The sequence below is a fragment of the Microtus oregoni genome, unplaced genomic scaffold (genome assembly GCF_018167655.1).
Source record: "Microtus oregoni isolate MIOR12 unplaced genomic scaffold, Mior012 000041F_ref0000270, whole genome shotgun sequence".
Taxonomy (NCBI): domain Eukaryota; kingdom Metazoa; phylum Chordata; class Mammalia; order Rodentia; family Cricetidae; genus Microtus; species Microtus oregoni.
Genome location: NW_024543208.1, coordinates 16,347,771 through 16,362,094, shown reverse-complemented (window position 1 = coordinate 16,362,094; position 14,324 = coordinate 16,347,771). Strand labels below are relative to the sequence as shown.

Sequence of the window (14,324 nt, the reverse complement as noted above, 5' to 3'; positions counted from 1 at the left end):
GGGATCAAATTTCAGCCTCCTGCTCCTCTCCCCAACCCCTCTCCTTGGAGAGCATTCTTTTTCTTTCCATCTCCTTGGACTGCTGGTCTAGCTGAGGCAGACTGCCTCTTTTACTGCCTTGCTCTCAGAGGCAGCCATTCTTTTCCTCTTCATCTCTTAAGGAACAGGGAACAACTGCCTCTATGCCCTCTCTTACTTTTCTTTTTCTTCCCATCTAGTCTCTGAAGAGGGTCCCCTGCCATGCCCCCAGCCATTCCTAAGTCTTTGGTTCCAGTGTAGAGCACATGGTCGTGGTAGAAGATTTGGCGAGCACTGGCTGGGAGCCAGGCCAATCCTGCCTTGTCTCTTTTGGTCCCCACTAGAGCCTGATGTGGGATGCTCTCCTCATGAGAACTGACTCCCGCTCTACTCAGTTTATAGATGAAGATACTGGGTCTTAGAAAAGTTAAACTTGCCTGAGATCACACAGTAAATGTCTGGGCAGGGCAGCTGTGCCCAGAGGACCTGTCACAATTGTTTGATTCTACTGTTTGCTTGCTACCACAGACCATTCCAGTTGGGGAGTCCTGGCAGGGCTGGGCAGTCACAGTCTTGTCTAAAGGCTACCCCTGTGGTCTTGACCATAAAGCCTGGGTCCCAGCCTGACTCTCCAAGGCTCTCCTGGCTACAAGGGTAGGAATGTCCCTTCCTCCCAAAAGTCCTTGTTCCTTTCTACGGGCAGGCTGTTCCTGGACCCTGTTGTCCGCCTTCAATGGCCCTGATGGCTGCAGCCCCCAAGGAGGCCATCATGACTTAGCACCCCTTTTAAGACACTTTCTGAGGCATGCCTCAGAGCTGCCCCACCCACACTGTGCTTGCCAGAGGAGTGTGTTCATCCTTAGCATCCCGTACCAGGCAGCTAGTTCTATCTCACTTGCAAGCCTGTGAGTTCCTTAGGAGCAAGTGGAGGTCATAGCTTGATTCATTTTCTGTTCCCTTGTTGGCTGGCCCACAGGAGATGCTCACTCGGTGGCGTAGAACTGAATCCAGCTGTTCAGTGGGACCCTCCTTGTAGTCTAGAGTGGAGATGAAGAAACAAGATCAAAAGGGGGAAGTGACATTTGTGAACAGGGTCACAAGCAAACTGGGGTCAGAGCTGAGACTTCACAGCTTCGCAGATATCAGCAGGCCCACACCTCCGCTTGATCTGTGAGGCAGTATGGCCAGGTTTGCACCAGGACCGAGGGTTAGGCCCTGTCCCCATGCTCACACAGGCATCCCTGGAGGAAAGAAAGCCTGATCAGAACTGCTCCTTGGTTCTCTAAGTCAGAGGGCTCCCCTCTCTATAACCCTCCTGCTTTCAGAAGAAAACAAAGCAGGATGCGGAAGCCCTGGACTCGAATACTGACTTATCTAGTACTCACTGTGTGACCCTGGACAAATCACTTCATGTCTCTGATCATCTGTTTCCTTCCTCAAAAACAGTGAGGAAGCAGAATCCAGGTGGTCTCCAGGGCCCAGCAGAACGCAGACTAACCAGAGTGACTGTTGTAGAGTAGTTATGCTCTCCCAACTCAGGTTCCTTATCATAGTTATTGTTCCTGGGGTACGGACATATCCGGACACTTGACATTGAGATTCAGAGGATGGGCAGTAGTCAGCGCCTCGGAACTCCGGGAACAGGGCTTCACCCTGAAACAGGAGAACATGTGTGTGGTTATGTGTGAGCGATGGATGTGGTTAGTATTCCTCATTCCCTCACACATGGATGACAGCGAGCACCATATTCAGCTCATACCAGAAGAGGTCCCAACTACAGACACCTGTGGAGAAACCCTTTCCTACTTCCTCTCTATCCCAAGGTTCCTGCCCTGGGAAGCATCTCCATTCGTCTGACCGGTGTCCCCTCGGGCCTCCTTCCTTCCCTGTGCTCAGCATGTCCGGGACTCTTGCTTGACTTCATGTATGTTGTGTGCACATGTATTCTTCGACCAGCCCTCCTGCCCGCTGAGCCTCAGGCTAACTTTCCAGGAGAGTTGTTGCTGATCAGTCTCCTTTCTTTCCATTTCCAGTGTCTTCTGCAGACCTTCTCAGAAGCATCTTTCCTTTGCAGCTAATATCTGTCATTCATTGCTCAGACAAAGCAACTCGAGATACATTTTCTATAGAGGGTTCTTAATGCCGTTATTGCTTATGTAGGCTAGCAGAGGAGGTGGATCACCACTTACGGCAGTCTTCTATGGGAAAATGCATTCTGAGACTCACATTCAACTCCCAGGAGTCTTTGGGAACATAACCACCATATATATCTTAAAGTGGAGGACAGAGTGTGTATGCCGAGTAACTGGGATTTTGGTTAAACCGTGGAATCAAATGTGGAACTGAAAGCCTTCCTTGTCCCCCGGGGGGAGATCAACAGCTTAACAAGCCAATTTGTAGAGGATAAGACCAGGATAGAAGCCAGAACTTGGCCAAGGGCACATAGTTGGTGACTTAAAGGTCTGCTAGAGGGGATGCAGATGGTCTTAGAGAGCAGTGTTCTTTTCACTTAGCAGCTATGGCATTAGAAAGTCCCCAGCCTGGGCGGCGTTACCTGCTCAGCGGGCATGGCTACAAATTCCGGGCACGTTCCGACTGGAAGGGGATGAACGGGCTTTTGTGTTTTACCTGGAGCTGGGCCGCGTGAAGTGTGGTGGGGGCTGGCAGCCACACTCTGCTTCCTGTGGGCTATTCTAAAAATAGCAATGGGAACACTGCTGAGGGGAAGAGGAGGGGGCTCCTTGGGAGCTGGGTGGGGATGCCTCTCCCCTTCCTCTTCCTGTCAGGCCCTCTGTGAGGAAGTCCTACAGGTTCACTTAATTCAGATCTGGGAAGGTCCTGGAGCCTCTGTCTTCACCTCTCTCTTCGTCCTCACTAGCAGGCCCTGGAGGCCTAGACCTCTATTTTACAGGCACCAAGCCTGGGGTCAAGGTTCCAAAAGGATCCTTTTCCTCCTTCCTGCTAATCAGAGGGCCACCTCAGGTCTCATAAGGCTTCTCTTGCAGCCATGGGTGCTCAGGACCTGGGAACTTCTGGAACCGGATGTGGTCTTTCTTCCTGAGAGCCCCCTGCCAGGCAAGGAGCTCCACCCCCAGCTGCCCTGTTCCCTGACCTCAGCCAGCTGGCCTTTAGCACGGCACCTTCTCTGTATTGATGTCCTAGCTGTCTCCCTTGTCACTTCCTGCGCTGTCTGCAGAGAACCAGCCTGGAAGAGAGAGGACCTCATGGCCCTGGCACTTTCTCTGCCCTTCCGAGGGACCTGTAGGACTGTACACTGAGGCAAGTTCTTACGCAGCCTGCATCCACTCTGACCTGTGATGTGCACAGGACATTTCTTACAATGCCTGACGAGGCAGAGGTTCCCAGTAAGAAAAGCAAACACGGAGAAAATTAGTAGTGGTCCGTGATAGACTCTCCATGACCCTCTACCACAGTGGCATAGCGAAGTCATTGTTTAGTGCAGTTGATGTTGTGAATTGATGTTTTCCATGGAGAAGACATAATATTGATGAACCAGGAAGAAACAAGGTTCACCCTTTGCAGTGCCCACTGTTAACCATTATTAACATTTTGGGGTGTATCTTGTCAGAAATTTGTTTCCCACACATATTTCTTGTTTTCAAGTTAGGGTTACTTCTTGGTATGGTTTTTTTAAAATCTGATTCTTTTTTTTCATTTAATAGTATAGTGTAGCCACATTTCCCGCTGATAGATGATGCTCTACAACACCACTTCTAGAACATTCATTTCATAGGTGAAACCTGCAATATTTGAATCATCTTTAAGAGTTAGGTGCTCCAGTCAGTTTGAGTCTGTATTGGCTACAAAACCCTGAGATAAAAGTCCTTAGGAACATATCTTGTAATCTCCCAGCATCCAGTTTGTTCCTTAGTATTTTGTCTGACTCGCAATAAATATTTATTGGCAAAGGTTTTTGTTGGAATGAATTTGGAGCAGTGGGATTTCGGGTCAGTGGGGGGGGGGCGTCCGTAAGCAGATTCTTGTTGGGGGGGGCAGGCATCCGTAAGCAGATTCTTGTTGGGGGGGGGGGGCGTCCGTAAGCAGATTCTTGTTCCAGTAGCTGATTGGCTTTCAGCACGGCTGTGCTGATTTCTAATGCCATCTTAACTGGAGCTGTCTCTGTCTCTATCCCTCTTTCCCCAGGGCTAGGGATCAAACTCAGGGCCTTGTGCACACTAGGCCCACTCCAGTGTGAGATTTCCCATTTTAATACCGGAAGTCCTACTTCCCAGGAAACGGACCTCTTAGGAAGAGAGTGATTATTTTCCAGTGCCCTCGGTGGCACTATCTATTGTTACATTAAACATTTGTTTTTAGATTTATTTATTTCATGTGCATGTGTTGCTTGTATGTATGAATGGGCACCTACATGCCTTCCCCATGCTTGCAGGGTGCAGAAGAGGGTGTTGGATCTTCTGGAACTAGAGTTACAGATGGTTGTGACCTTCCATGTGGGTGCTGGGAAGCAAAACCAAGTCCTCTGTCACAGCTACAAGTACACTTAACTTCCTAGCCAGCTCTTCAGCCCCTGCCATTCCATTAGAAAATAGGAATAAAAGGGCTCCTTTGATTACTGGAGACCCGGACCTGTGTTGACACTGTCTTTGGTCACTTAATCACCTCTTTGGGCAGTGTTCTCTTCTTTTGTCCGTATTTTTTTCCCATTGAGTTGTTTATAGTTGACTTGTTCATGCACAGAGTTCTTTATGTAAGAAGGGTGTTTGTGCACTAGCCTTTCCTCTGAAGGGTGCACCTTGACTGTAGCTGGCTAATGTTTTTGCCTCACTGTTTCCATTCCCATATTTCTGTATTAGGCAGCACACCAGTCCTGTAAGAATTTGTGTTCCGCTGCTACAGCCCACCCTAAACCTCTCAGCTGGCCCACGACTCCCTTTGACTTTCTCTGTAGCTCCTAGATAGTGTTGAAATCATTTGCAGCTATAGCTTCCGGTTGCCACTGTTTTCAAACACTAGTTCTGTTGAGTTTTAAGTCCCCTTTAACTCTTGATTATGCCGCCAGTCAGGAAATCTGCAAACATTCTTGCTGTCACTTTGTGATGTCACACCGGCCCATCCTTGAATCTGGGCTTCCAGTCTCTGTGCAGTAACCATTCCTGGAGCTTTTCTCAGAAGCATCTGTGGGTATTCCCCATTCCACTTTCTTGGTTCTCCTAAGTCTGGAAATGTTTGGCTCTGTGTGAGAGTTAGAACTTGCTTAAATACAGGACTCTAGGTCCTTTCTTCTAAGAGCCCCCTGCTCTCCTGTTTTTACCGTTATACGAAGAGCACTGTTGACACGGTTTTCTCAGATCCCTTCGTGGAAGCAACCAGGCTTTCTCTTCCCATCTTTGGAACTGAGGAATGTCCTCTCTGGGCAGTGGTTCTCCACAGTAACTCCCTGAGCCACGTCAGTCTACACACCATCTTTTCCCTCGGCTCAAAGACATTTGCATTAAATATCTTTGGAATTGTGTTCTGTGTTAAATTTCTACTTGCTGAAATCTCTATTGCAAATAATTAATAATGATGATGCTGAGTACATAGTATACCTTCCTTCTGCCACAATGTGTAGTCTGTCCAACACAGTTGTTTTTATTTCCTCTTTATTGCATTTTTTTTTCATTCAAAGAAGTTTTATTGTTAGTAACTTGGGACCAGCAGATGTCCTTCAGGGAAAGGTTAAAGTCACTGTGCTGCACCCACAGAATGCACCCGGATAGGATTGCTGTTGCTGTTTAGAGACCTGAGAGAAACAATTTAAGGAAGGAAATATTTGCTTTGCTCACAATTTTAAGGGGTTCAGTCTGTTGTAGAGGGGAGGGTATGGCAGAGAGAAAGGCGGAGTGAAAGAGGGAGGGGAACAGAAGAGAGGGAAGAAACAAAGTAATGGGAGGTGACCGCACTCTAATCCCTGCCTGTCAACTCCAACCCCAGAACCAAGATTGACCCTGGCACTGCTCAGTGCCGAGTGTGTGATCAATAGTGACAGCCTTGGGATACTGAAGGTCCTGAGGCAGAGAGAGAGAGACAGAGAGAGAGCTCCCAGAGATTCTCTAGTGAACTTAGAGCTAGGAATCATCCATTCTTTTTGTCTCCATTTCCCTTCTCAGGCATCTGCCCCCTGGGTCTCCTGGGTGCTCTTTTAGCAGATCTCCCTCTGGGCATCCCTGCTGCTTCTGACAGCTCCTTAAACAGCAGCCAAGAGGACTCTTTCTGCTGAACAAATCTGCTCACTGTCTTGCTGCCGAATGTTTGTTGAGTGACTGCACGAACGAGCAAACACTTTAAGAGAGCCTGGTGTGCTAAGGGCCAGTGATCTATCAGTCAGGAATTCAGCCACTGTAAGAGAACGAACCCCACTCCAGTAAGCTACAGCCCACGGATGGACTCCGGTGGATTATGGAGGGCAGCTTTTGTGTAGGATTGGTTGGATTGAGGACCTTGGCCAATGCCACCAATAACCAGTTTCACCCCTCATTGCTCTACCTGTTTGTGTGTTGACTCACTACCTCAGTGACGGTGGTAGATTCCAGAAGAGCCAAGTTCTAGCCTCATGGTTTGACTCCCTCATTTCAGCAGCAGTGCAGGCCCCGAGCCCCCCCCAATCCCAGTCACTGAAGAATGTAGAATGTGTGAACAGACTGGCTGAGGCCTGGGTCACACAGCCATCTCTAGAGTCGTGTGAATCCCCAGAGTAAGGTGAATGGAAGCTGGTTAGGCCGACTCTCAGCCACCCTCCAGCAGGGCCCGCATGGCCACAGGGGCTCAGGGTACGAGAAAGCTTGTTTCAGATGATGACCTGAAAGCAGAACAGTGTCAGTGCAAGAGTGAGGAAGACGAAGGGAGCGTGAGATAAGGCTGGAGGAGGGTTGGGTGGGGCCGTGGTGCCAACCCACAGCCCTGTGACAAGAACTTTGAACTTGGTTCCAAGGGCAGTGGTAGCTGCTGGGACTGGGTTTGTCTGGTAAAGAGCTCACAGTGGCCTCTTCAGAAGGGAACAGAGAGCCTTTTGGAGCTATTGCTCTTCCACACTGCCAAGGAGAGACGACGGTGGCTTAGATCAGAGCAGAGGCACTGTCTCAGATGGATAGGAGGTGAGACCTACAGGAGTTGGTGATTGGTGGGTGGAGGGGCTTGTGAGAGAGACTGCCTCGGGCACGTAGTTTGGTGCTGGTCCTACCCGAGCCCCGGGCACAGTGGAGAAGCGAGAGCTTCAGTAACTAGCTTCTAAGGCTAAGTAACTAGCTTCAGTAACTAGCTTCTAAGGAGGTAGTGTGGATCCCAGTTAGTGAGTTCTCACAGAACAAGGCTGGTTTAAGTCAGAGCCTCTAATCATGTGAGCAGGATGCTTACTGAGCAAGTTCTGTTACACCTGGCCTGGCCTGTACTTCATTTAGTGGGACATGTCCTTTGAGCCCATGCTCAGATGTGGCAATGAAGAGTTGTCCTTCCAAACCCTCTCAGTTTTACTACTTCCCACAGTGCACACCTGCGGTAGGTGAGGCCCCTGCGCCATTCTATAGACTTAAGTTTTGAGGGGACTGATTTAGACCAGTACTCATCTTGGAGACCGAACCACTGAGGCTCAGACAGGGGGTTGTCTTCATTTCTGAAGGTGGCAGGAAAGTTATTGTGGCACTATAGTCTCCTCTGCTGACCTTCTGCTTTGATGGTCTGAGCTCCAGCCCAGCTGTCTGAGCAGAGGGCAGGAATAAACTACTCCTAGCAACTAAGGTCACAGGCCTGGGGCTCCCCGTGGTTCAGCCTGCAGCTGAACACTTCCCAGGGACTCTGGCTGCCAAGATACAACCTGGCCCTGGAGCTGGAAGAAGTGTAGTGGGTCAAGGATTGCTCCCCAAACTTTGAACTCTTAGGCCAGCATGTGGACAGTTTGGATGGATCCAGGGAGGGAGATGGCACAGTGCCTGGCCACGCTGTGCCGTGACAGGTACCCAAGGTCAGGCCAGCACTGTGCATGTGACAGCAAAGCATGTTCCAGGCAGGATGCAGGAGCTTGCTGGGGCTGCTGGCAGGTCTCTGAAATAGCTCCAGGGGGTGGCCTTTGGCTTCCTACTTGCAGGGCTTCTTGTCTGTGGCTGGGAGCATTGTCATTGTGGGTAGGACCGAGTCTGGTATGCTGCTCAAGGCTGCTGAGATGAACGGATGGCAAAGCAGACATTTCAGAAGTGTCTGCAGTTAGGAGCCAAGGTCTTAGAACCACTCCTCCCGGTCTCAACACAAAACCAGCTTTCACGTCCGAAAGTACGAGATAGTTGATTCTGGAGTCAAATATGAATGATCAGCATCTAGGAAAACAGATTTAGATTGCCCCAAATACAGTACAATGAGGTTTTTTTGTTTTTTGTTTTTTTTTCCAGTAAAAGAACAAAGAAAATCATAAATCAAAGCTCTTTTCAAATTCGTGGGTAGAAACATCAGGTAGGTAGGTTATTACACAGTGGAGAAGTCTCGCCAGAGGCCTCAGATGCTGGGTGCCCTTAGCCTCTAGGTTGGCGGAGTCAGTAGTCTGTTAGTACATCCCAAAGGCTCCACCTGACGGGCGTGGGCAATGGACGGCTGTGGAAGGGAGGAACGATAGCCCAAGACCTTCAGCTTTGCAAATCTCCATGCTGACGGGAGTTCCCATCAGTCATCAGTCTTGTAGACTCTTAACCACAAGCAAAGGTTCCTCTCCCCCTCCTCTCTGGGAGCTTCTGTTTATACCATGTCCCTTTTTTATGTCTTACTGTCTGGACCCATCAGAAGGGCCAGCTATTCACAGCCTGCTGTCCATAAATGCCAGCTGTCAGCCCACTTGGGCAACTACTAGGCACGTCCATTACCCCTCAACAGATATGATCACAATGAGCTTCCTGTTGACACCTGCCCTCCCGAGGAGTAGGCACAGAAACAACCTGCTCCCTGCAGTCCTGAGCAGTGGGTGTGACACACACGGGCACTGATACTGCAGGTGGGGGCCGGCCTGCCATGTGCTCGCCTCCAGGGCCCTAACAGCAGGGCAGGTCACATCCTCTGCTCTGATTCCAAAGCCATGCACTGCTCTTCTGGGTAGCATTGCCTTGTTTGGAGGTCACATGGCATGTCTGCTCAGGCCCCTGGTGGAGGCTCTGTGGTAGAGCAGAGACTCCACGGGGTCTGAAACCATACACTGAAGTTTCTTGGCTGACCCCATGGTAGAGCGGACCTTTCTGCAGAGAATCAGTAGACCCCCTCAATCACGAGCCCCCAGTGAGTCACAGCCCAGAACCTCCTAAGTGGGCCAGCACACACACTGGACATGTTCAAATGTCATTGTCAAAACCATTGTTCCCCCAGATGGAATCTTCAGGGGCAAGGGCTTCCATTTTCACATGGCTCTTGACAGGGTCTTGGGACAAACTGGGGACTAGAAGGGAAGGTATGCAGAGCCTGTGGCAGCAAGTGTGCAGGGGGCAGCCTGTGTCTGGAGCCTAGAGGCCCCGCCTTTCATAAATGGGAGGAGGATCCTTGCTGAGTCTTGGTTCTAGCTCTAGGAGCCGCCATTGCTTCTCACTAAACTTGTGAGTGTGGCTGTTCTCACGTTCTTGTGGGACATGGTGGGAAAGTGAGTGGGGCTTGATTGTTGCCCTCTTCTGCTCTCATGCCCCCTTGGTAGACTTCTTAATTTCTGCCTATCACCTGTGAAATTTAGATATCAGACATCATATCTGATAAGGCTCTAAGGATTTAATGAATCATTCAGAAGGGCTCACGCCACTTGCAGTGCTGACACAGGATGGCAAATGAATATCTGTCACACAAATATGGATTAGCAAAGGGGACTGGGTCCTAAGCGGCCATGGGGCACCAAATGTCACCTCCTCCTCTGTCCCCATTCCTCCCCCTAGGAGCAGTGCCATCACTAGTGTTAGACCAATAAGCACTAGGCTGCCATGGATGGAGCCCGAGACACTCAGAAATTCCTGCGCCAAGCCTAGCCACACAGTTGCTCTGTTTCCTTGGCAAAGTCACCATCTCTGTGCCTCTTTTCACAGCTGTAAGTGGGAAGAGATGGCTCTCCAGAAGAAGCAGTTTGGCCAGGGTGATGCACTGGTCCTGTAGTGTAGGCTGTACTTGGAGGAGGGCATTGACTTTGCTGTTGGTGTTGGGGTAGTTGAGAGGCAAGAGGTAGTGGCTTCCCTGGGCTCCCTGGGCTCCCTGGGTGCTAGATTCTCTCCAGCCCTTCTTGGCCAGCTCCTCAGGGTTCCAGCCCTTCCTCTGTATGCCACTATTCAGCACATTAACGAACCCTAATGCCCTGGGTTGGCAGAGCTGTGTTGCCCCTCAGAGTACGATGTCTAATTATGGCCTCGTTCATCTGATGGCTGCCGTCCATCTCAACAGATTGGATATTAGCTTTGCGAGTACAGAGCCCAACCCATGCTGTCTGTAAGAATGGCCTTGGCTCCTTTTATTCCCCATAAGATGAGCACTGAGTATAGTTTTTAAGTAACCAGTCCCACAAGGAGTGTTTCGATCATTGACCCGGCTAAGGACCCTCTTATAGCCACGGGCTTATGTGTGCTTGTGAGTGTGAGAGACACAGATGGGCAGGCAGGATCATAGCCAGAGATACCTTCATGGAGAGGGAGAGGCCAAGGTACCATACTGAGCTCTGTTCTAGGGTTCTGGGAAGATAGGAGTATGGGGCTCTTTCTGCTAAAGTGGGGTGCCAGCCTTACTCAGGGCGCACCACCCACATAAGAGCACAGCCAGGCTGTAGGGTCCAGCGCGGGGAGGGTGCAAGTGCTGCTTGCAGGAGCGGGGAAGCCCTGTGGTGAACAGCGGGCAACCCTGGTCCCTCCAGTTCTTCACGTGTGAGGAGTGGAGGAGACCCCACCATTCAAGATGCAGATGGAGATTAAATGAACTAATACAGGCTTGGGCACAGAGTCTGTGTTCAGAAGAGGGGCCTAGAGTCAGCTCTTTGAGCACTCTAGATTCTGAAGGTGCCCCATTCTACAGATGAGGAAACCAAGGCACAGGCAGAAGCAGGGAGTTACACAAGGAAACCTCACCATCCTGGGCTTTGTCTCCCCTCTCTCTTGGTTGCTGTCATGGGCACTTCTTGGCAGTTATGCTGTGGGGAGGAAGATTAAGTTCTCTGTCTATCTCAGATTTTTCAGGGTTTGGTACACCAGGTGCCCAGTAAAAACACGTGTTTCCAGCTGTGCTGGACAATGATGTGAGAAAGACTGAGGCCACCACTCCCTGACCCTGAGGGCAGCTGTCCCCAGGGACAGAGCAGCATGGGGGTGGGGGTGTGACAGGGCCAACTTGATGATTGGCTGGGTCTCAATAGGGCGGGGCAGCCTCAGCTCTGCCCTGCTCCAGCCCTGGGAGACCTCAGGATGTGTGTGGGTCTCAGGGTGGAATCCACTGAGGAAGGATGAGCAACCCTCCCTCCAGAGTAGTACTTTTGGGGACCAGCTGGGGACCTGGGGAATGGGTAGCAAGGGACCCAGGAATGGCAGCTTTAGTTGAATACAAGCCAGTCTCCAACTAGTGCACACTTTCTGCTAAAGGACTGGCCAGCGAGGACTCTCCTCTTGAGACATCCTTGGGGGAAAGTGGTTTAGGAAAATCACAGACTTTTCTCTTTGATGAAAGCAAGAGAGTCAAGTCTCTCTTCTGAGCGGCGGTGGCCGGCTGAACCGGGTACGTGTTTGGGAAGGGCACTGGCTTGCAGGAGAAGGAAGAGGAGGAGGACAAGTAGGAGGAGGAAGAGGAGGGATGGGTGATGCAAGGATTTTGAAAAAAATAAAAAATAAAACCTACCTCCATGTGGGAGGTGGAACCTGGTCATTTGGTCCTGCTTTTCCCAGCAGGTACCGCTCCCCTGGGGAACTTGGGTAAGTCCATAAATAGCTCCTACTGACACAAAGGAGCTCTGTCTGGGGAAGGCAGCCGCTTGACACGCCGGCCGGCCGGCTGCCCGCCCGCCCGCCCGCCCGCCTTCAGGAGGAGTGGGGTGGAGACCTGGGCGGGTGGCCGGCAGGAGCTGCAGCTAGGAGTCGCCTGGGTCCTTGCTGGAGTGTGCTGGGTAGGTGCCTTCATGACAAAGGTGTATCTGTGGTGGTGGCGGGCAGCGGGAGGGTCGTCTTCTTCCGGATGCCCCGGTCCTGGTTTCTATTGTTTCTTCCCCAGGGCAGCCATTGAGAGACATTTTGCAACCAAACCGGCTCTATTCTGTTCTGGTGTGTGTGTGTGTGTGTGTATCTATCTCAGGGGGCGGTAGCCCCTCAGGGGTAGGGGACAGGCTTCCCTGTGTGTTGTTTCTCTGTTTCCGAGCTAGCCAGCAGCAAGCTTTTCTTTCTAGGAGAGACCAGGAATGTTTGGTGACCAGTTGGGACAGTGCATGGGGAAGGAGGTTGGTTATTGTGTCAGGGTTGCTGGCCACACACCAGGAGTCACTGGGGATGGCAGTTGGGGAAGAGGTGGACTCCTAAGCCTGTCTTGGGGAGGGGGTGTTAATGCTAGTCTTTGAGATCTGCCTTTGGAAATACAAGCAGGCTTGCTGTATGCCCCATGAGCTCAAAGCCACCTCCCTATCCTGCCAAGGGAAGAGCCTGCACCTGCTCCCATGGCTCCAGCTGAGACCCAGTCACTCTCAGAGCTAGCCCCTGTGAGTAGTCAGAGACCAAATCTGCTCTCAACTTGGAGGGTTCATGTCTTTACTCTTGTCCCAAAGGGACCCCAAGTCTTGGGCTAGAATGGGATCCTGAGTCTAGAGAGAGGAGAAGCCTTGACTAAGTTCAAGCAGCAGGTCTATGACTGAGCCAAATCAGGAAGGAGGAAGGACCTCTGCCTCCCAGAACAGTGAGGGCAGGACAGGACACAAGAGAAGCCATTACCTAGTCCCGAGCTACAGGATCCCACTTGAGTATGGCATTATTTGCTCAAGACTTAGCCACCAGGCCCCTCAGCAACTCTGGAGAAGTATTTCCCATCCAGGCGGTCTTGGGCTTATCCTGTGGGCACTTTGCTCCTTGTTCGGGTGATTGGAGTGCTTGCACACTACCAATGCAAGAGCTGCAGAGGCTTGCTCCTCTGATGCTGGCAGGATCTCAGCCAGAGTCAAAGTTTCCACCCAGGCCTTCTGAGTCCTCTGTGCCCAGCCGAGGGCCACCTCCCCTCTTCCTCAGCCCTAGCATGTGGCATGGTTTAGCCCAGGGCGGGGAGCCTCTAGGGAGCCAAGTTGCAGTGTGAGGGCAACTCAGGCCCAGCCTGGCATCTGAGAAACAGGAACATAGTGAGGATGGAGGCCATTGAGACAGTGACACCCTGTCAGGAATTCTCCAGGGCTTTAAGCCAGGCTGGTCCATCAGGCTCCTGATTAAAGGTATTAGTATCAATGAATGTACCTGCCTTCCCGGTTTTCGTGCATGCTGTCTCATTGGCCAAGAAAGCCCCTCTTTTCTGTTCTCTCTAGTTCTTAATCTCACCTATCTTCCATACCTGGAGTGAACACATCTGTCTACTGGTGGTGGCATCTCCGGTGGCTGCTTGTGTCCTATTTATGCATGATGTGGATTTTATTCATCTCTTAGTCACCCACGAACCCAGCTTTCTCCCAGGGCGTGGTTGGAGAAGGGTGTTGAGATGCCCTGGTGAGCTAGGGTGTTTTGTTTCCCCTGAAGGCCTTGCTCTGATGTCCAGGTCAACTCAGACTGTTCATCCTGTCTCTGTGACTGACAAGAGAGTGGACACAGCCAGGAAAGGACCTGGCTGCTTAGGAGGAGCCTTAGTCTCTACACATGTACAGATATGGAGGGCCAAGGAGCTGAAGGCTGGGTTTGGTGGGAAGTGAAGCAGGGAGAACTTTTACTTAAGCCTGCCTAATGCCATAGAAAGAGCCTATTCAGGGGTCTTACTGTGCTGGTGGTGACCATACTGTAGCCCAGCCGTCCATGGTAGAAGGTACAGCCCTGGATGGACCCATGGTAACAGTCATGCATTGTCCTTTGCACAAACTACAGGGGCTTGGAGCTCAGCTTCTTGGACCACTTTGGAATGGTCATTGCTTGGGCTAGATCTGCCAGGGGTCTGCCTGGCTCTCAGAAGAGGCATGGCTAGAGAGGGTAAGCCCATGCCCAGTCAGATCCCTGGGGAGTTTAAATGCTGCTTCCTATTTGGTCTCTGAGTCTCTGGAGCTGCTGGAGTTTGTTTACCTTCTGAATAGAGAAGGAATTGAGACAGAAAGGAAATGTTCACCCGAGGTTACATGGATCTGGTTGCTCAGTCCA

General features: G+C 51.0%; 1 protein-coding gene across 8 annotated transcripts in view; it reads left to right on the top strand.

Annotated features, from left to right (window-relative positions):
• The window catches only part of Rgs3 (regulator of G protein signaling 3), a 130,640-nt gene that overhangs the window by 90,641 nt on the left and 25,675 nt on the right, over positions 1 to 14,324 (top strand). The window contains exon 1 of one of the 8 annotated variants that reach the window (XM_041632379.1): positions 6,993 to 7,133. The exons of 3 other annotated variants lie outside the window; for them this stretch is intronic. The gene's annotated coding sequence lies outside the window, so the exon portion shown is untranslated. Of the gene's footprint in view, positions 1 to 6,992; positions 7,134 to 8,443; positions 8,479 to 11,511; positions 11,737 to 11,982; positions 12,122 to 13,396; positions 13,421 to 14,324 lie in introns of those variants that run through there. 4 more of the 8 variants (XM_041632382.1, XM_041632380.1, XM_041632378.1 and 1 more) reach the window with 4 other exon arrangements.